The 21,338-nt window shown below is 49.1% G+C and overlaps 1 protein-coding gene across 1 annotated transcript in view; it reads right to left on the bottom strand.

The window, feature by feature from the left end:
• Window positions 1-16,545, bottom strand: part of DLGAP3 (DLG associated protein 3) — a 57,661-nt gene extending 41,116 nt beyond the window's left edge. The window contains exon 1 of the mRNA XM_059690251.1: window positions 16,122-16,545. The gene's annotated coding sequence lies outside the window, so the exon portion shown is untranslated. The remainder of the gene's footprint in view (window positions 1-16,121) is intronic.
• Window positions 16,546-21,338: the final 4,793 nt, after the last annotated feature.

Here is a 21,338-nt window from a genome sequence, read left to right as displayed (position 1 = left end):
AATGTGGGCAGAGGGCCTGAAAATACACCTGTCCCAAGAAGACATACAAACAGCCAATAGATATATGAAAAGATATTCAACCTTACTGGCAATTAGGGAAAAACAAATCAAAACTACATTGAGATACCACCTCACACTTGTTAGAATGGCCATTATCAACAAGACAAGCAATAGCAAGTGTTGGAGAGGTTGTGGAAAAAAGGGAGCCCTCATCCAGTGCTGGGGAATGTAGACTGGCAAAACCACTATGGAAAGCAGTCTAGTGACTCCTCAAAAAATTGAGAATAAAGCTACCATATGACCCAGCAATTCCTCTCCTGGATATATACCAGAAAACCTCAAAATCATGTCTTCGCAAAGATATATGCACCTCCGTGTTCATTGCAGCATTATTTGTGATGGCCAAGACATGGAAGCAACCAAAGTGTCCTGAGATAGAGAACTGGATAAAGAAGCCCTAACCAGTTTGTCTCAGTGGATAGAGCATCGGCCTGCAGACTGAAAGGTCCCAGGTTCGATTCCGGTCAAGGGCATGTACCTTGGTTGTGAGCACATCCCCAGTAGGAGGTGTGTAGGAGGCAGCTGGTCGATGTTTCTCTCTCATCGATGTTTCTAACTCTCTATCTCTCTCCCTTCCTCTCTGTAAAAAAATCAATAAATATTTAAAAAAAAAAACACGAAGAAGAAGATGTGGAACATATACACAATGGAATACTATTCAGCCATAAAAAGGATGAAATAGCTCCATTTGCAATAACATGGATGGACCTTGAGAACACCATGCTAAGCGAAATATGTCAGTCAGAAAAAGCTAAGAACCATATGATTTCACTCATATGTGAGATATAAAACTGAAACTTGTGAACACAAACAGCAGTGTGGTGGTTTCCAGAGGGAAGGAGGTGGGGGGAAAAGAGGGCCCTAATATATGGTGACAATACAAGATTTGACTTTGGGTGGTGGGCACATGGTACCATATACAGATCTTGTAAGACATAAACCCACACCTGAAACCTATATGTTCATGCTGACCAATGTCACCCCAATAAATTAAATAAAAATAAATAAAAAGGGATAATAATAGAGCCATCAGAAAGGTACTAATGATATGATGGTTAACAAGGTAAAACATATAAATCCCTTAGTACTTCACCATGCAGAATACTCAATAAAGGTAGCAATCATTATTTGTACTTTCATGTTTATGATTTCCATTGGTTTATAGTGTGTCTTTGGGTAGGTCACTTAATCTCTCTTGGGCAGCCATATAAGACCAAAGGTGTGTTTGACAAATGCCAGCATCTTAGTGGTTGACACAGAGTGATGCCTTGGGCAGAGATAAAGATTTCAAATAGGAACTATTAACTGATTTACTCTCCTTCAGGACGCTGTCTGGAGAGCTATAAGCTGGACATCATAGTCCAGATGGCAAGAAAGGGATACAGTTGCTCTCTTGCTGGGGATCAGCTCATCTAGTCCCTTAACACTGGAGCCTATGAGGTCATCCCCATACCAGTTCCAACACAGCAGAACTTACAGCCGGTGAGGCCAGGAACTCATTTGAATGCTGTAGGCCCGGGCTTTTCCATGCCTGTGGGTGAGCCATGTGGGCCCTTGGGACCCCAAAGTTTCAGGCTTTGCCTATCCATCCCCTTTCCCTGTGCTGGCTTAACCACAATGGCCAGGATTCTGTTGCAGTTTCTCTGTCCAGTCCTCTACACCCCACCCCCCACCATCCTGACGCAGCTGGAGTGGCTGGGCTGTATGTCCACTGTGAAAGGGCTACTGGGGAGCCTTAACACAGAGCCTCTGACCTGCAGCCCACACTCCTGAGCCCGTGGATGATCCTCCTCCGCTAGCCCCCACTTCCTCCTGCATCTACTTCTGCCTGAGCCCCCTTGACCATTTCAACACTGGTTTTGCCCAGCTGCCTTTGGCAGGATCTCTGTAGCTGGGCTGGTGTCCTCGCCCCTGGCTTCTCTCAACCACCCTACCCAGCCCTGTTGCTGAAGACTCCATATGTCTTGTTCCCCACGCCAGCCCCTAAGACCCCAAAGAAAAACCTCCTTCTACTCTCACTTGCACCCAGAAAAATGGAGAAGAAAGGAGAAATAAAATAGGAGGGAGGTCTAGGGTCTTTTTTATCCATCGTTTTACCGTACTTAATCAATTCTTTCTAGGGGTTTAAGGTAAGAATTTCACAGAAAATGGACTTACTGCTCCAAAACACTCAAAACATTTAGGCAGACCCAAATCTAAATCTATCTCCTGAACCCAGTGGACAGTGCTCAGACTGTGAATAACCCACACTACCTATAATCTCTTTGAAAATCCCACCTCAGGGGGCTTTGCACTTGATGTTCTCTCTGCTGGAACACTCTGCCCCAGATATTCCCATGGCGGTGTTTGTCTCATCTTCTGGGTCTCGGCACAGGGAGGCCTTCCCTGACCAGGGACTAAAGTCAAGCTCCATCCCCCATGTACTCTCTACAGCAGCTGTTCCGTTGCCTGCATAACACTTATTGCTCTTTAAAATTATTTTCTTTATCTATGACATGTTTATAGTATGTCTCCCCAAGGCAGAATATAGGCCCCAGGAGGGCAGGAACTATGTCTGCCTCATGCCTGTAGTATATTCTCAGTATCTAGAACAATGCCTGGCATGACCAGGTGCTTAAAAACTACCCACTGCATGAATGAAAGTCTTCGCTTGCTGTCCTCAATCACTCTACTCCTGTGCCCAACAGCCCACAGAAAGGACCTCCACTCCTTTTCCCCTAGAGCAGCGGTTCTCAACCTGTGGGTCGCGACCCCTTCGGCGGTCGAACAACCCTTTCACAGGGGTCGCCTAAGACCATCCGGCATATCAGATATTTACATTACGATTCATAACAGTAGCAACATTACAGTTATGAAGTAGCAACGAAAATAATTTTATGGTTGGGTCACAACATGAGGAGCTGTATTGAAAGGGCCAGAAGGTTGAGAACCACTGCGGCCTAGAGGCTTCAGAGAGCCCCTAGGGGATTCCATATTGGAAATCCAGCCTGCGTTTCCATTTGCCTGGACTTCTTTTAAGACCTCCCACTCCTTGAGCATGCCAGAGACTGCATAGTAGCCCTGGTGGCCAAAGATGGTGGCATCTGAGAGAGCTTGATTTGCAGACCCCGTCAACCCCTTCCGCCGGGGTTGGTGGTTCCTCTTACACCTCCAGGGATCTGGAAGGGAAAGCCCAGCAACCTTATTGCTGGGTATTGGAAAGACAATCATCTGTCTCCAACCATTATATTGCAGCCTACCTGCATGACCGTCAACAATTTGCTTAATCTGTCTAAACCTCAATTTTCACATCTGTAAAATAGGAATAACAATACCTACCTCCTACGTTTGTGGCAATGAGTAAATAAACTGATCTACCCAAGGCAACTGGCACACATATCTCCATATGTTGACGTCTCCTGACTTTAGCATCCTGGTGCCTTCTTTCATTTGTATGTATTTTATGAGATTTAGGCTGATGCTGCCCTGGCTTCCAGGATGCTGCCAGACCTGAATCTGTCAGGACCATCAGAGAAAAACAGGTAAGATCCAAAGTCAACAGCAAGGTCCACTGGGCAGCAGCTTCTCATCCAGACTAGGCCATTGGCTTTTCTCTAGCCCAAATGTCTGGTTCCCCTATGGAGTCCAGAGCTTAGACACTGCCTCCTGGGTTAGCACACTCTCCTATACGCTCTTTCTGAGCTGGGGCAGAGGCTCCCTACACCAGGGCCTGTCTCCTCTTCTGGGCCTCTCTCATTGAGGAATCAAGCACAGGGATGAGCCTCACAGGATTCCTTGGAGCTAGTGAGTTGGCTGACTGCTAGGTTTATGTGGTGGCACCCCTTGGCACTGCCTGATCCTGCTCCAGCCTTCAGTGTACCTTAGCCACTGCTCTCCTCTGGATTTAGGCTTAGCAGTAGCCAGGACCACAATGGGAGAGAGCATGGGGAGAGGAGGCAGCACACACTGTGAGATCCTTTCATATGGCAGGCCTGTCCTCCCAACTTTGCTGTCTGATACAGTTCAGGGCTTCTCTCTTCTAAAAAAGCTTCCCTACAAGTGCCCTCCCCATCAACTCCAGGGCAGAGCAGTTGCTACCTCATCTTGGGTCCCATACTTCAACACAGTCGGGTAAATATTTGCAGGCCGTGAGCTCCTTGAAAACTAGTATTCATCTGATCTATCTCTGTATGGACAAGATTGGCATATAGTAGGTGCTCAATACATTCAGGATCAGTAATTGAGCCATCAGGAAGTAGTACTCCTCAGCTGGGTCACAGGGAGAAGGGGAGAAACAGGAGAAAGCAGGAGGGAAATGACTTCCTGCAGCTAAACCAGAACTTCTCACAGGCAGAGCTGATCCAGTGTGATGTGGGCTCCCCGTAGAGCTGGGAGTGTCCTGTCCAGGGAGGCATGGGAGCAGAGGTTGGAGGACCACTTTGGAAGTTGGGTGGATTCAAGCATTGGACACATTTCAGACCAGACAACCTCTGAAGTCTCAGGTTCAGAGTGGCTACAACTGAGCAGGCATTATGCTCAATGCTTTCGATGCACTTCTTTCGTGTAGTCCTTGCAAACTATCATGAGATACCATTATTACTCCTACATTATAGGTGAGAAAATTGAGGCTTAGAAATATAAAGAAAATTGCCCAAGGTCACAACAGGTGATGGAAGAGGAATTTAAATCTGGGTCTGAGTACAGGCCCTGGCACTCTCAGCACTAAGAGACCAGGTCCTGGCAGGTCTAAAGTAGTGTGTCTCTCTGACCAAATTGGTCTGATAAGGCCACCAGATGGACCCCCAGTGAGCCCTGACTCATCACTCAGCCTCCGGAAACCTACACCGCTGCCATCCCTCCCTCACACGTGGGCATACATATTCCCAAAACTGCTTATTCTCAGTCGAACACGTGTTCATCCAGAGGCCAATTACAAGCCATGCAGAGTTACTCAACACAACTCACGTGGTATCTGCCCTCACATATAGAGTCATCATCACATGATGCAAACGTTCCCAAGGGGTTCACATGCGTGTGCATTTTCATCCAATGGACACTGATGCTTGTGCACACAGAAACTGCACAGCTACAGAACCTTATCTACGTGTCCACATGTTGATACCCATGCAACACATATACATTTTCATTTCGCATCACTTAGGCACTCACATCTCAGTATCACACACCAAATCCTCCCCCAACAAGAACTTTATCCATTGTTCCCAGATCCAATACTAGGCCCAGGTGAGCAATGATGCTCCCTCCCTCTGGGGCTAGCCAGGCAGCCCTGAGAGGGGTAGAAGGCTGTGATGGATGGAATTAATCTACTGAGCTGGGGAAACTAAATAATTAAATCCCTAATCACCCCCAAAGCCAGCCAGGCCAATATAGCTGAGGGAGGGAGGGGGCTCTGAGGCCCAGACCAATATCATGGAGAGGGGGGAGGGGCTTGGAAAAAGAAGCACAGACAGAACCCTCCAGCAGGGTTCTTTGGGAGGAGCTCTGACAGGCAGACAGACAGACAGACACACTTGGTTCTCCAGTGCTGCAGGCTCTCCTTTTCCAGGTGGAAATGGAGCAGTTTGGGATGACAGCCCACAACTATGCACTAATAGAGAGAGGAGGGCTACAGTCCTCCCACCATACCCAGGGCCCAGCCTGCCCCTCCACAAAGTCAGTCCTGGAGAGTATGGCGATGCTGGACAGGACACTCAAAGTGCCCAGGACTGTGGCCTTCAAAGGATCTGCCCAAAGTGGAGCTGAGGATAGGATCAGTCTGGCCCTGGCCCACGCCTGCTCCACCAGAACAGACCCCTCCGCAGCCTGGGCCGGGGGCAGGGAAGGGCCTTCCACATAAGCGCAGCTGCTTCCTCAGGAAGTGGGTCCAGCACGTGGCTAATGGGCTGAGGATGGGGTAGAGGCCTGGGCAGGGGGGCTAAGGCAATCAGCCTGGGAACGGGCTCCAGTCCGATTGGCTGAAAAGTGGGTCGTTTTCCTTTTGAAAAATAGTGAGGAAATGGAGAAGTAGGTCGGGCTCTCGTCCCCTCAGCCCCAGGCACCATCCAGGACTTGCCGGGTGGGGAAAGAAGGAGAGGTCTGCACACGCTGAAGCCCCATCTCCCCCAGAAACCTGCCGGCCCCAAGCACAGGAGACCAAGGTCATCCTACTCAGGACACCCAAGGACACGCACACTCTGAGGCCAGCCCTGGAGCACAGGTCCCACCAGGCCCTGGGGGACTGGGGTAAAAGGAGCTAGGTCGGGCCAAGCTGGAGGGATGGGGGATCCAGCACGCAGGACCCTTGAGGAACCCCCTCCCATCTTCACGTCTGCCTTGATGTCTCCTCTCCTCTCTTTTCCTCCCTTTCCCCACCGTCCACGTGAACAGAGTCGTTGCCATGACACCGCGGGCAGGTGGGCGGCTCTGGCGGCTGTTTGGTCCCAACCCCCACGCTCAGAGCCCAGGTGGGAGGGGAGCGGCTGCAGCGCCCCCGCCCCTAGTCCAGATGAGAGAGATTGGCAGAAGGCCCCCTACACCTCAGAACCCCGCAAAGGGGCTCTAGCACTGGCATCTTGGGGATGAGGCAAAGCAGACGCAGGCTTAGAGGTCTGGGAAAGGAACTCTCAAAGAGGATCTGGGGTCTTGGCGTCCCCCATCCCCCAGAGGTCAGGGAACGGCAGCGGGAGGGGCTGATCCATAACTCCCTTGTCTTCCATTTCCCGTTAACTCTGCTCCCAGCTTTCCCCACGTTCTAAGGCTCAGTCCCTTCATGCTAGCAGCTGACTGGTCCTGCCTGGGTCTAAACTCAGGGCTTCATTCTGAAACACAGGTGCAATTCTCCAAGCTCTCTTGGGAGAGAGGAAAAGGAGCCAAACTTGAGACTCAGAGAGATTCCTTCCCTACCACCAAACTCCTAGGCTGTCCTCTAGAAATTGGGTCCCTTTTCTCTGAGTGTCCCCCATCACATCACAGACTAGGGGGACCACTCACTCCCTACTAAGCCCACACTTGGCCAAGGCACCCGCCCCATCAGGAGAGAGGAGCAGGAGTGGGCATGGGAGAGGAACAGAGGAGTGAAGGAGGTGGGGGCTAGACTGCAGGTGCTGTCTGAGGATGCTGTCCTGTCTCCCCCTGCGTCTGGCCTCAAGAAGTCTGGGCCCTGAAGTCTGGGCCTTGACTTTGAGCACTCTTCTCAGGGTCTGCCTGCCTCTGTCCATGTGTCTCTAAGCCTCTGTCGGCTCTAACTTCCTAAAACCTTTCCACTGTTCAGGACCCTGCTCTCTACCCCTGTTGCCTGAGTGGGAAGCCCTGTATCATTAACTGAATAGAGCCAGAGGGACCTGGCATGGCAGCCCTCTGCACCTGGCTGGCAGGAGTAAGCATATGTGGGGTGGTGATGACAAGATCCAAAAGGAAAGGAGAATGCAGTCACATCTTGGCCCAGCGCCACCCATTCTCTTCGCTGGCTACCAGTGTGATCTACCTAAAATTGGTGTATTCGGTAAGTATGTACTGAGAGCCTACTCTAAGCCAGGAACTCCGCTGGACACAGTGGATACAGCAATACACAAAACAAATGAAGCTCCCATTCTCATGAAATTTATGTCTAGTGGAAAAAGATGATAAACAAATATATGAAATAATGGAGGTGGTGCTAAAATTTAAAAAAAAAAAAAAGTGCCATGAGGGGGTAGAATGACAAGGGGCCATTAAGATAGACTTTGGCCTCTCAAAAAAGTGACTTCTGAGCAAAAACTTGAATAAAGGGAGGGAGCAAGTCACGTGGGTATCTGGGGGAAGAGCATTTCAGGCTGCGGGAAAAGCCAGTGCAATGGCCTCAAGGTGGGACTATGCTAGCATCTTTGTGGAACCACAAGAAAGCCAGTGTCGGGGTGGCACCTGAGCCCAGGAAGGTCACTGGGCGCATTTTACACACAGCACTTGTCTTTCGGGCCCCGCTAAGCACTTTGTATTTCTCTCTTAGTGAGATGGAAAGCCGTTGGAAAGGCATTACCTCATCTTACTCTGGCTGCTCTGCAGGAGAATCGGTGGAGGAGGGGCTGGCAAGGGTGGAAGTAGAGAGACCAGTTGGGACATTTCCTGTCACTGACACTCCTTTTCCTACAGTTGCTCACCTGAAGAACACCTGTTCAACCTTCAAGCCTCGGCTCAAAGACCTCCTCTCCTCTAGATCCTTTACCAAACCCCTCCCCTCCCCACTCCAGAACTGACCAACCCCTCAGCGGTCCCCACCGCCCCTGACGAACACATGTCCTCCTACCTTCCTTACTTGGTTCTAGGTATTTTGCCTTCTCTACACTGTACGTTACCTGAGGTCAAGGACCATCCCCAGTGTCCAGCACAGTACGTGGCACATCACAGGCATAAAAGAAACATTGGCTGCACTGGGTGAGCCACCTGTGATGGAAACAGGACTATTTACAAGCTGTGATTAAGCAGGGTGAGTGAGGTGCACATGTATGCAGTCCTGGTTGCAATCAGGCCAGTGTTAGCATATGCCAACATATTTCTGCATACTTTATTCAAACAGATATGTGTGCTAGCCTACATGCACATGCTAACATATCTTTTGGATTTTTCATGTGTTTATATGTTAGAAAGTGTATTTACTTTGAGGTATGCATACTAAGGCACTGACAAGTAATATGCATGTACATGTACACACATATTGCCACATGCCCCATATGTGTGAGGATTATGAACACACTTGGGCCTACCTACTATGCCTGTCCCTTTCATCCACTAAACCCAACTGGTTCTGCTTGATTCTTGAAACCTCCGTAGTGATGTGAATATTTAAGCTCCCAAACTCTTTCCCCATTTACACCCCTGAGCACCCTAGTATCTGATCAGCCTTAGTCTCAGCTCCTTTCCCAGATGTCCCCAAGGCTGTGTAGGTTTCTCTTCTGCAAACTCCCTTCATATGGATGGTGGTGGGGAACAACTGGGTCCCTGTGACAAGAGAATTTGAGAGACTCAGGAACCTGCTTTCTGAGGAAGAGCCACAGGCATCAGAGTAGATCAAGTTCAAGCTTGTGGGAAACAACTTTTGGACAGCCTCAATGTTCAGTCAGAATCAATCTCTCTCTCTCTCTCTCTCTCTCTCTCTTTCTCTCTCTCTCTCTCTCTCTCTCTCTCTCTCTCTCTCTCTCTCTCTCATTCTTTCTGTCATATTAATTCACATGCATGACTTAACTTATGTACATATATTCATATGTGCATAAATGTGTTCCCACATGTATGTTCACATGCATACTTATACTCACATATATGCATCACTGGATGAGCACCACATACATAGGTTTAATTAAGTAATTGTCTCCACAATCACATATGTGCATGGATGCATACATAAGCCATACAATACATATAAACATGTATATATGTCCACTTCTACACAAACTTCTACATAAATATGTTGGTACACATTCATATAGCATCCTCACACATATGTATGTGCATATACACAGTGGCATACCCACTCACAGGCAGAAATACATATGCACATGCACTGAAAGAGCAGAGATATCCAGGCCCTCTCTGACTTCTCTCCTGTGCACAAAGCCAGGAGCCCACATTCTCTGCAAGTGACACCGCAAGTTTGCATTTGCTCCCTATTCTTGCCAGTCTCCCACTTCTCCACTTGGAAAGTCATTTCTATTATCAATAGAATGTGCCCAAGAGGCAGTCCCCACCCCCTATATACACAACTCTTTTATTCTAAAAGGGAAAATGAAGAGAAAATATCAAGGCCAGGGTTCTTCCTGCCAGTACCTCTGGGTATGTTCTACTGCTCCCAGACTCCAAAACAGTTATTGGAACTGGGCACAAGGAAGAAGCAGTAAGAAAATTACCCCTGGGCCCTAAAACCTCCTAGGATGACTCCTTCTTCCCTAGAGGGCAGCTTCGTGATTTTCAGTGAACCCTTCCCAGCCCAGCCCAAGGGCCTTGCCAAGGAGAGGGTAGGAAAGAGAAGCTTAAACATGTAAAGGGGGTGACCTGGGCTCAAGATAGAAAAAGAAGTAAGTATTTAAAAAGGAAAAAAAAACAGGAGCTGGGTAGGGAGAGGGGAGGCAAGCAGAAGACATCTCTCAGCAGGAAATCTGCTGCTGGAATACTGGGTTATGAATAGCAGGACTCTCCGAGAGGCCAGGGCGAAGGGGGTGGACATCCAGCATTCCACGTGGGGGTGGCGGGGTGCCTGCTTCAGGCAGTAGCAGCCGCTCCGAAGTAAAGTCTTATCAAAGCTGTTATGTAACCAAGGGAGCTGAGTGAAGCGCAAACACCTCCCCTCCCCAAACAGGCACCCACACCCACGCCCACCACCTCCCAGCACCCACAGCATAGGAAAGCTCCGCTCCTCCCAAGGAGCTACAGAATGGAAGGAATCAACTTGACGAGTTACATCAAAAACACGATGGGTGAAGCGTTCCTTATTACCTAGAAGTCACATCTGGGAAGGTCTGAATGGGTTCAGTTTAGGGTCCCTAGATACCTCTTTTCTTGAACTTCCTGCCACACCTAATTGTGCCCAGCGTCATCTGGAAACCCTCGCATTCCTCTCCCCTCAAGAAGGATCCCATTTGAATATTTGATTGTGCTCATGGGGACGGGAGGCAAAGCTGCCATCAACCCTTCCTGCCTGTTGTTCCCCCACAGTCTCATCTGCATGTCCTGGCATTTGGCTCTCATCCCCCTGGGAAGACAAGGGAAGGGGCCTGGAGAAATGTCCCTGCTCGATTCCCTTCAGAGTTACACAGACAGAGTGCAAAAACCCAGAACATGGAGATAACCCTGACCTTAGGTTGGTGGGGGAAAGATTTACAAGGGAACTTAGGATTGAAACCAAGACCTTGTCCCCAAATTTGATTTCTTTCCTTCTCTGCCAGCTCTTCCTCTTTTTCATTGCCCCATCTCCAGTAGCCTCCTCCTTCTTTGCTCCATGGCACTGAACTACCCCACCCACTCCTTGAACCCTTGGCTTGGAAATCTTCCTCCCCAATAAAAGCCTCCCCAAATGCTGCTCTGAGCTGTGGTTGGGGTGGGCAGAGCATAAGGCAGGCTGGCAGGATATTTTACTGTACCCTGTCCAAATTCAAAAGTATGGTGGGCAGGGGGATGTCACATAGTCAATCAAATTATCCTAAACTTTCGACCTCTTAACCACCCCAGGCCTAACCAGCAAAACCTAAGCTCTCCTAATCCAAAACTGCCTTGAGCCTGAATTTCTGGGACCCAGTAGGAGAAAGGCTGGTGCCAGTACCCCCAAGATTACTGTACTAAAACCATCTATGGGAAAACTGCTCACAGCCACAACATCATCCTCCATCCCTACCCCCACAGTAACAGTAGGGTAATTTTGGAAAGGGGAGGGGGAACTTAAACAGGGAAAGAAGAGTCCCTTTCCCAAATACCACTAATAACTGTGAGGCCTAAAGCCAGAGGGAGGACCCCCCAAATCTATGTTTCCATCCAGGAATTCTGTCCTTGAAAAGTGGGTCATCTGGGAGAATTTTTCTAGTGAGCCCTCAGTACTGCCCAACCGCCTTTTCATCATCTGGCCCCAACGCAGGCCTATTCAGGACCCAGGACAGTTCCGAATGAGCAAACCCCCTCCGAGTCCTTTTCAGCACTGGGGACAGCTCCCAAGGATTGCAGGACGCCCCGCCAGAAACCCAGCCTGCCAGAAAGGAACAGGCTTACCCTAACACACACCTCTTTAGAACAGAAGCCCCTCTCCCCCAAGCCCTCCCATACTCGCTCCCATCCACCGGAGGCATCTGGTAGCCCTCCCTTCAGTCCAAAGAGAGAAAAGAAACCCAGACATGAGGGAGCCTAGAGACAGGACCCCACCCACCTCCTTTCAGCCCTGAGCCTCTTCACGCCACTCACAGCTGGTTCTAAACACCACTTTCCTTCCTAACCACCACCCCCCAAAATAAAAGAAATACTCACGTGGGGGCTCCCAGCCCTGCAGGCGGATGTAGTGAGGGAGACAGAGAGAGAGGTAGCTCCCCACACCCAGTTCTAAGCCCCCTTTCTGAAGGAGCCAGCTCCCATCTGGACTGGGGGGAGGAGAGACATGTGGAATCACTGAGTGATGGGGAGAGGAGAAGAGAGAGGGAAGGAGGCAGGAGCGGGGGACTGCAGGGTGGGGGTGTTGGGATGGGGGTGAGGGAATCCTTTTTAATTTCATTCTCTCCCCATGTCTACATCAGCTCTGCAGGCTCAGCTCTTTAATATTTACACACAGGACGAGGAGAGGATGAGAAAGAATAGAGAGTGAGGGGGCAGAGGAGACCTGAGCTCAAGGGGCATAGAGGTAGGGGCATTTGGGAGCTGGGAGCTTAGGGCCCCCACACCATCCCCAGCCCACTCCCATTCTGAGCTCTTGACTGGAAAGAAGGAAGAAGAAACCCTGGGACTATTCTGTCCTTTTGTTAACAAGACACTTTGAAGCTGCATCAGAAAAAGATCAGATCCCAACCCACATACCTGGACACCCCCACAAACCCAGATTTCTTGGGTGCCTTATGTGCAGATGGCAGAGGCAGTATTCATACACAAGCATGTTCTGATGCTTGGAAACATATGTGCATGTGGGCTGCTGTGTAAAAGCACATGAAGATGTCATCTTGCATGTACAGGTTTATTCAAGTATGTTCTGAGTGTACTGACATGTAACAGCCTATTACATATGCAAATTATGTAACCATATGCATAAACCAGCCCCCAAGTGACCTTCCCGTTTCTTCAGCTACAACCCCAATACAAGGCCACCCACCTCCCCAGACTCCCTTTTTCGCAGACCTTTCCCTCACAGCCTCACTGTTTCTTTCTGTGACATGGGGAGAAGGGCTGGTGGGAAGGCATGCTGCATTTGAGCCCAGGGACTTGACAAGTTATTAGCAACGATGAGCTGGCAGGTCGTTACCATAACAATGGTGCCAGTGCCTCACCCCAGCTCAAACCCAGACTCCCCAGACAGCAGGAGGCCCGCTGAGCCAGCAGCCTTCAGACTGGAGGGAGGGTGGGTAAAGGGGGAATTGAGACAAATGCTTGGATAGTGGAGGTTTCACAGCTGTTCTTCCAACCCCCACTGAGAGACGAGCTTTGAACCCACCAAGTGGGAAAGAAGTCAGACCCTGAGAAGGTTTCCTGACCATGGCAATGGTAAGACACTGGAAGGGGCCTGTCTGTACAAGCTCCTCCAGACAAAAGCTACTGTTGTCATTTGCTCCCTTTGTCCCCTCACTCCAGGAACCTCTTCCACTACTGATCTTAGTAGATTAAGAGAAAACCAAACAAACAAGAAGCCCCTCTCTGAATTTCAGTCTTCCCATCTGTAGAATGGGAACCATTGTCATTATAATTTATCCGAAACTCCTGGAAGGTTTAATTAGAAGGGTTAAGGGTAACATCAGACCTTTCCAAAATCGAACAAGCCCCAGAAGTTTCTCTACCCAACAGGAACTCATAAAGTAAGGAACTGTCAGGCCAGCCAGAAGCAAAATGCATCAGAAATTGGGTGGGATGAAAGAAAATGTAGCGCAGCCAGCTCAAGCATCAACATCAGCAGGAGAGAGATGATGTGAGGTGCCAGGCGGCAGCAGCAGAAAGCGGGTGCTGTCACAGAATAAAGTCTGAGAGTCTGGCCTGCAGCAGCTCCAGCCCCTCACCAGCAGGAATCAAGACAAGCCCATGGTCTACATTGGTGGTGGGTATGGCTAGGAATCCCCATCTCCAGAAACATCTGTAGCTCCCTCTCTTTGGAAAGGGGTCCCAGGTTGAAGGACCCCTTTAGTCTTAGGTTTATTGAGTCTTTAATGCTTCTCCCCAAATCTCTGCTCAGTTGTGATGGGCATGGGGAGGGGAAAGGGTTTCCAGGAATAGAAAGCAACATGGAGGGTTATAAAGTTCCTGGGCTAAGACTAGCCAGGAACCTACACATTGTGACCTTGGGCAAATCCCCTCCCTTCTCTGGGTTTCAGTGTCTTCACTTTATAATTAGGAGGTTGGACAAGCTAATGCTAAGCTTCCTCCCCTAACCATCATTTTAGAGTGACATACAAGCTCATTCCTTGGACATGAGCCCCCTGACATAACATGCAGTGGGCACCGCCTGTCAGATGAGTGGGTTAGTGGGGGTCGAGCATGCAGGGGTAGTATGTAAAGTTGTTCATCCTATGTTCATGTTCTTTTTAGAAACACCTGCCACCTAGCCCTCCCAACTCCCTTTTTAGACCCTGATTCACTGCAAACTCACGAACCCTCTCCCTCCCCTCTCTCTTCTCATCTCCCCCTTTCTCCCATTTAGGCCTTGGCAGCTGGGTGCAGAAGGAGCCCCAGCACTCATGAAATGCTGGGCAGAGGTGGAGGTCAGTGCCCCCAGGACCAAGAGCGCACAGCAGGGAGTACCACTCTCTAACCTTGGCCCAACATAGCTCCTTCGGTCACCAAAAAACCTCGGCTGGAGCCTTTCTGTACACTGACTATGGATTATAGAAAATACAATTTACCTCTGAGCCTCAACATCTTCATCTATAAATTGGCATTATATTAGGCTGAGCTAGATGAAATTGCTGCTTTTATAAATAAAAAACAAAAGCAGTTGAATATTTGCAATTTCACGTGGCTTAAGCTGGCTCTGGTTCCCAGAGCTGTTGGGGAGATGAAAAGAAAGACTTGAGAGGGGAGCATGTTTCAAAAGTCCTGGACTGATGTAAAGGCACTGTTTTTATTTATTTTATTTATTTTTTATTTATTTATTTCTACTACGACTACTTCAAAGAGCTTCAGCACAGACCCACCTAGAGCCAGTAGACCGAACCAATGACCTAGAACTTGTAAATTCAGGGCTGAGAAGTCTGGTGGACATCCACCTGCTCCGGTGACTAGGAACAGGGCAGGCGCTTCTACTTGGCCTGCTCGGTTCCGTTTCTAACGGTCCTTTGGTGAAACAGGACTGAGACAACACAAGTTCACGGGCCCCAAGAAGAAGCACACATCCTCTAGCTCACCCGGGGCCCCACTACCGCCAGGGGCCCCAGCATGCAGCAAGGACACAACCAGAGCATCACAGAAAGTACCCCTGAGGTAGGTGAAGGTGGGGCCAAGTGCAATTCAGCTCTTGCCTGAGGAGACACAGGAGGAAGAGCCCCTGGTGAGAGGGGATGCTCTGACCTCTGAAATCCCCTGGGAGAGGAAGGCAGAGAAGGAAGCCCAGATGTGGGCGACTCAGAGTGAACTCTCCTCAGATACATTCTCACACAGCCAACACACACACACACACACACACACACACACTCACTCACTCACTCACTCACTCACTCATACAGGCCACAGATGCCAGGAGCTACTCACAGAGACACAGGCACACCGGCACACACGCGCGCACACACACACACACACACTCAGAGACATACACAGGCACATGCCATGACAACACACACTCATTCGCACACATGTCCACAGATATATATACACAGTAACACCCTCCACAGTCACACTGCATACACCCACTGACACGCACACACACTCGCCCACAATGACACACACACACTCGCTGCATACACTCGCTGGCACACATCATCACCCACGGACCCACACGGTGCCACACTCACACACTCATCACAGACACCGTGACACGCACTCACACTCACACACCTGCAGAGGAAACTTCTCTCCGGATCTCCCCAACACCGCCACTTCCCCCCACCAGCCAGCTGGTGACTCCCTCCCAGACCCGAGCTTCCACCCCGGCCAAGCCCGGCAGGGGCTGGCCAACCCCCGCGGCGCTACCGGGAGAGCCGGTCCGCGCTCCGCGTGGTCCCTCCGCGCCCGTCTTCGGGTCAGGCCCGCGGGCCACCAGGCCGGGGCGAGGTTGGGGAGGAGGGGGGGCAGGGCAGCGGAGGAGGCCCAGCCTTCGCACCTCCCGGAGCCCGGAGCCGAGGCCGCCGGAGCCCGGGGCGTGGGCGGCGCCGGGCCGCAGCCAGGCCGAGGATGGGGGCGCTGCAGAGGGCGCGGCGAGCGTGGCCGTCCCCACCCCTCCCGCGGCTTACCTGGCCCGGCTTGGGCTCCGGCCGGGTTACATGGTGCCGGCGACTCGGGCTGGGGGCGCTGCGGCGGCGGGCAGGCGGGCAGGGACGCGCCCGGCACTGCGGAGCCCCCAGCGGAGGGGCCGCGCCGGCTGCGGAGCCCCGAGCGAGCGCCGAGCGGCAGCAGGCGCTGGAGCGGGAGGCGGCCAAGCCGCGGAGGCTGGATTTCCCGGGGACCAGGAAGGGGAGGCGGGGGGATCCCGCCCGCGCGCTCCGCCCCCGCCCCCGCCCTCGCCCCCGCGCAGGGCTGCCGAGCCCGGAGCCCGGAGAGGGAAGCGGACCGAGCTCCCCGCCCCCGCACCGGACCCAGGAGGCCGAGGTCGCCGCCGGGGTCTCCGAGGAGCGCACGCCTCGCTGAGCCACGGCACTGGGGAGGCGCCGCGGTGGACCACCCGGGTGGCGTCCGCGGGGACCAGGGCCAGGCACGCGGTGTCGCGGCCACGCGCAGCGGACCTGGGCTCAGCGCCCCAAGCCCAGAGGCGGGCTGTTGGGGAGACGGTCACACGGGTTCACAGACACGGCCTCGCGCCCCATGGAGGCAGGCACACCCTGCCTGTCACGCACAGCCCCCCAGGCACGACTCTCCCTCCGGTTCTCCCGGTCAGCTAGCTACCCGACTTCAGTGCCTGGCCCCGGGTCCAGGAGCCCGCTTCCTCGGCTCCAGCCCCTGCCGGTGTGGGGCGCTGTGCCGGGCCTCAGAGCCACTGGCAGGCGTCCCCCACCCACAGTCCTCACCGCCGAGGCAACCCCAATGTGGAGGGAGAACCCCGCTGTACCTGCCGACTTTGCGGGGGCCCCACCTGTCCCCACGGTGCCCGCCCACCTCTAAGCCCGGAGCCGAGGGTGTGCCGAGGCAGAGGCGGGGTGGAGGAGGGAAGGGGACTCTCCGGGGCACAGCCGGAGGCTGCAGAGCCCGGACACGGGCTGCGGGAGCCAGGAGAGGCGGAGGAGAGCGGACTGCAGCAGTCCCTGGCTGGAATCCGTCTTGGCGCCCGGAGCGATGCTGTAATGGGGTGGAGGGGGCCGCCCTGGGGAAGCCGCAGGGGGAGGGGCTGAAGGTGTGGGGGAGGGTCTGGTTCTGGATTCTTATTTTCCACGGGGGGTGTGATTCTTATTTTCCACGGCCTCAGGCACCCAAACTTGGGGTGGAGAATAGTGTGCGTCCTTAAAGACCTGTCCGTCTCTCCCTTCCTCCACCTTTTCTGATGTGGACAGCTCTGGAGTGGTGAGGTGTGAGTTTGGGAGTCTGACGAGATCGCTTCCTCTCTAGGAACAGGCCTTGAAGTAGTTCTCACCCAACAATTTCTTTCTCACTGTCCCACTGGCTCTCCTTGTGTAAAGGGGGACACTGAGGTGCAGGAAGTAGAAGGCACAGGCCCAAAAGGGTTAAAACGGGGAGCAAGCCCTTTCTCCTTTCCCCACGGAGATGTGTAAAGATGCCATGTAACATAAATGACAAAAAGGAGTTTGGAGAGCGTTTCCCCCAGGAAACCTGTAAGTCTGGTGGGAGGTTGGCAGACTGGTCACCTATCCAAAACCAGTTCAACCAAGGCTTTTCAATCATGCGCTAAGGTCGCAGATAATTCCCAACCCCAGGGGTCAGGTAAGAGCAGATATCAGAAAGAATAAGGTAGAAAGTGGGTCCCAGGAACCCACTTTAGAACTTAAAGAAACATCTCCCTTTCCATGAAGCGTATGTACAGCTATCGTGTAAGATGCTAACAGGCACCACCATGTTTTCTTGAAGATGTACATTTTGTTAACTATTTGGAAATTGGGAAACAATCTTAAACTGGAGATGGGGATTTAATATGATTTCTACTTTTTTCGCAAGGCTGTTATCAAAGAGTTGATGTGTTTCAGATCATAGTGCAGTTTTCATTTGTCCATTCAGCAGCCATTTACTGATTGCACCTGGCACCCTGCTAGCCCGTTTGGGGCATAAAGATTAAGCAGACAGACTTCCCTTGGGAAGTGTTCTCTCCTACTCATCCAGTGACGTATAAGGAAGATGGAGATGTAAATCTATAATTACTATCAGGGATAGCTTCATGGGCGTGTGTGCTCTGCAGTCACACAGAGCCCATACTTAAAAAGGTTCCCACTTGCCCTGGCCGAGTGGTGCAGTTGGTTGGGGCATTTTCCCATACACCAAAAGATTGTGGGTTTGATTCCCAGTCAGGGCACATACCTAGGTTGCAGGTTCGATTCCCTGGTTAGGGCACAACTGATCCATGTTTCTTTCTCACATCAATATTTCTCTCTTTCTCCCTTCTGCTCTCTCTCCAAAATCAATTTTAAAAACAAACACATCAACCTGGGGTTGGAGCAAACCGGCAACCTAGGTACATGCCTTTGACCAGGAATCGAACCCGCAACCCTCTGGTGCACAGGACAGTGCTCTAACCACTGAGATGCTGGTCAGGGCTCTTTTAGTCTGTTTTGATAAACTGCATTTAGAGTTTCCTAATATTAAATATTACTTTCCTGAGATAAACCCAACTGACTCAAGGAGCTTTATTACTTACTAGGGGCCCAGTGCACAAAATTCAAGCATGGGTAGGGTCCCTAGTGACTGCCTTCCCCCAGCCACCTGCTGCTGCTGCTGGCCCCGCCCCCTGGTTGAGCTCCCAGTTGAACTCCCAGTCAAGGGGCAAATTGCATATTAGGCTTTTATTATATAGGATTTTACGAGACCATTGGATTTGATGTGCTAATATTTTGTTTTGGATTTTTTATCTATTTATATTAACAAATAAAGAAAACCTAATACTTTCCTGTCTTTGTTATCTAGGATTTGTTATCTAGTTTTTCTAGCTTCATAGAATAAGTTGGGGAAGTATTATCTATTTTTCTTTTCTCTGTAAAAGTTTGTATAAGATTGGAATAATCTGATATTTGTAAGTTTGCTGAAACACATCTGGAACTGGTGTTTTCCTTATGTAATGGGGTTTTTGTTTTGTTTTATTTTGTTTCACCAAATATTTCTATTTATTTAATAGAACTATTTAAAGAGCTAGTTTGGCCTTTCAAAACATTTTTTTAGTCAGTCTTAATAAGTTACATTTTTCTAAGACTATTTATTTTGTCCAAGTTCTCAAATGTATTGCCATAAAGTTGTTGATAAAATTCTCTTATTTTCATCTCTGCTTCCTTTGTAATTCTGCCCTCCTTTACAATATTTATCTGTGCCTTCTTTCCTTTTTTCTACTTTCATTACCATAAATTTGTCCATATTTTAATTTTAAAGAATCAATTTCTTAGCTTTGTTGAAATTCTTTTTTTTAATAAACATATTTTATTGATTGTTTTTTACAGAGAGGAAGGGAGAGGGATAGAGTTAGAAACATCGATGAGAGAGAAACACCGATCAGCTCCCTCGTGCATAGTCCCCACTGGGGATGTGCCCACAACCAAGGTACATGCCCTTGACCGGAATTGAACCTGGGACCCTTCAGTCCGCAGGCCGACACTCTATCCACTGAGCCAAACCGGTTAGGGCTGTTGAAATTCTTTATAGTATTTTTTTCTAATTTCTTTATGTTTGCTCTTATTTTTATTATCTATTTCCATCTGCTTTCTTTGGTTTTACTCATTCTTTAACTTATTGCTTACATTGGAGACTTAGCTTTTTAATTTTTAGCTTTTCTTCTTTTTTAATATAAATTACTCTTGAATAACTGTTTTATGTACATCTCACATGACCTATACTACACCATCAAGGAGACCAATGTGTTGTGGGAGTTCAAGAAGCCAAGAAAGAGAAAGAGGCAGAGAAAATATTTGAAAAATGCTGGTTGAAATTTTCCCAAATCTGATGATAGACATGAATACAAACACCCGAGAAGCTCAACAAACTCCAAGTAGGATACACTCAAAGAGAGCCACACTGGGACACATTACAATCAAACTTTCAAAAACAAAGAGAGAATTTTGAAAGCAGTTGGAGATTGTCATGTACAAGGAATTATCAATAAGATCGTAAGTATATTTCTTATCAGAAACTTTGGAGGCCAGAAGAGAGTGGCCAATATGTTTAAAAGAAAAGAAAAACTGTTAACCAAAAATCCTATACCATCAGACCTGCCCTACAAGAAATGCTCAAGGGAATCCTATAGGTTAAAATAAAAGGACAGTAGACAGTAACTCAAAGCTATATGAAGAAATAAAACTATCAATAAAGGTAAATACAAGAGCAATTATAAAAGCCAGAATTATTGTAACAATGATGTGTAACTGTATTTTTTTGTTTGTTTTCTGCATGATTTAAGAGACTAATACATTTAAAGAAAAAAAAAACAATTTATGTAAAAGTGAGCCTTACTGTAACTTTGGTTGGTAATTCCAAATCTTGTTTTCTACATAATTTAGGAAATTAATGCATTTAAAGAATTATTAGTTTATGTTTTAGGCTACACTATGGATAAAGATGTAATTTTGTGATATTAACAACCAAAAGGGAGAGGGACAGAACATTTCTTATGTTATTGAAGTTTAGCTGGTGTAAATCCAAAATAGAGTGTTATAACTTTAGGATTTAAAATGAAATCCCCATGGTAACCACAAAGAAAATAGCTCTAGAATATACACAAAATAAAATAAGAAAAGAATTTAAATGTTTTACTGCAAAAAACAAGTAAACACAAGAGAAGACAGTAATGCAAGAGTGGCTATACTAATATCAGACAAATTAAATTTTAGATAAAAAAATATTGCTCGATTCCTATATAATAAATTTTTAAAAGGTTACAAAAATGTTTGCTAGAGAGGAAGAAAAAATTATTCTAAGTGAAAGCCAGTCATAAAAATACAAATACTGTATGATTCCATGTACATGAGGCACTTGTAGTAGTCAAAATCATAAAGATGAAAAGTAGAATGGTGATAGCCAGTGACTGGGGGGGAAAAGGGAATGGGAAGTAATTTTTATATTTTTTTTAATATTTTTTAAAATATATTTTATTGATTTTTTTACAGAGAGGAAGGGAGAGGGATAGAGAGTTAGAAACATCAATGAGAGAGAAACATTGATCAGCTGCCTCCTCTACACCCCCTACTGGGGATGTGCCCGCAACCAAGATACATGCCCTTGACCGGAATCGAACCTGGGACCCTTCAATCTGCAGGCCGACGCTCTATCCACTGAGCCAAACCAGTTAGGGAGGGAAGTAATTTTTAAAT

Source organism: Myotis daubentonii, chromosome 3 (assembly GCF_963259705.1).
Source record: "Myotis daubentonii chromosome 3, mMyoDau2.1, whole genome shotgun sequence".
In the NCBI taxonomy this organism is placed as follows: Eukaryota; Metazoa; Chordata; class Mammalia; order Chiroptera; family Vespertilionidae; genus Myotis; species Myotis daubentonii.
Note: the sequence above shows the minus strand (reverse complement) of the source record. Positions and strands in the feature narration are given on the sequence as shown.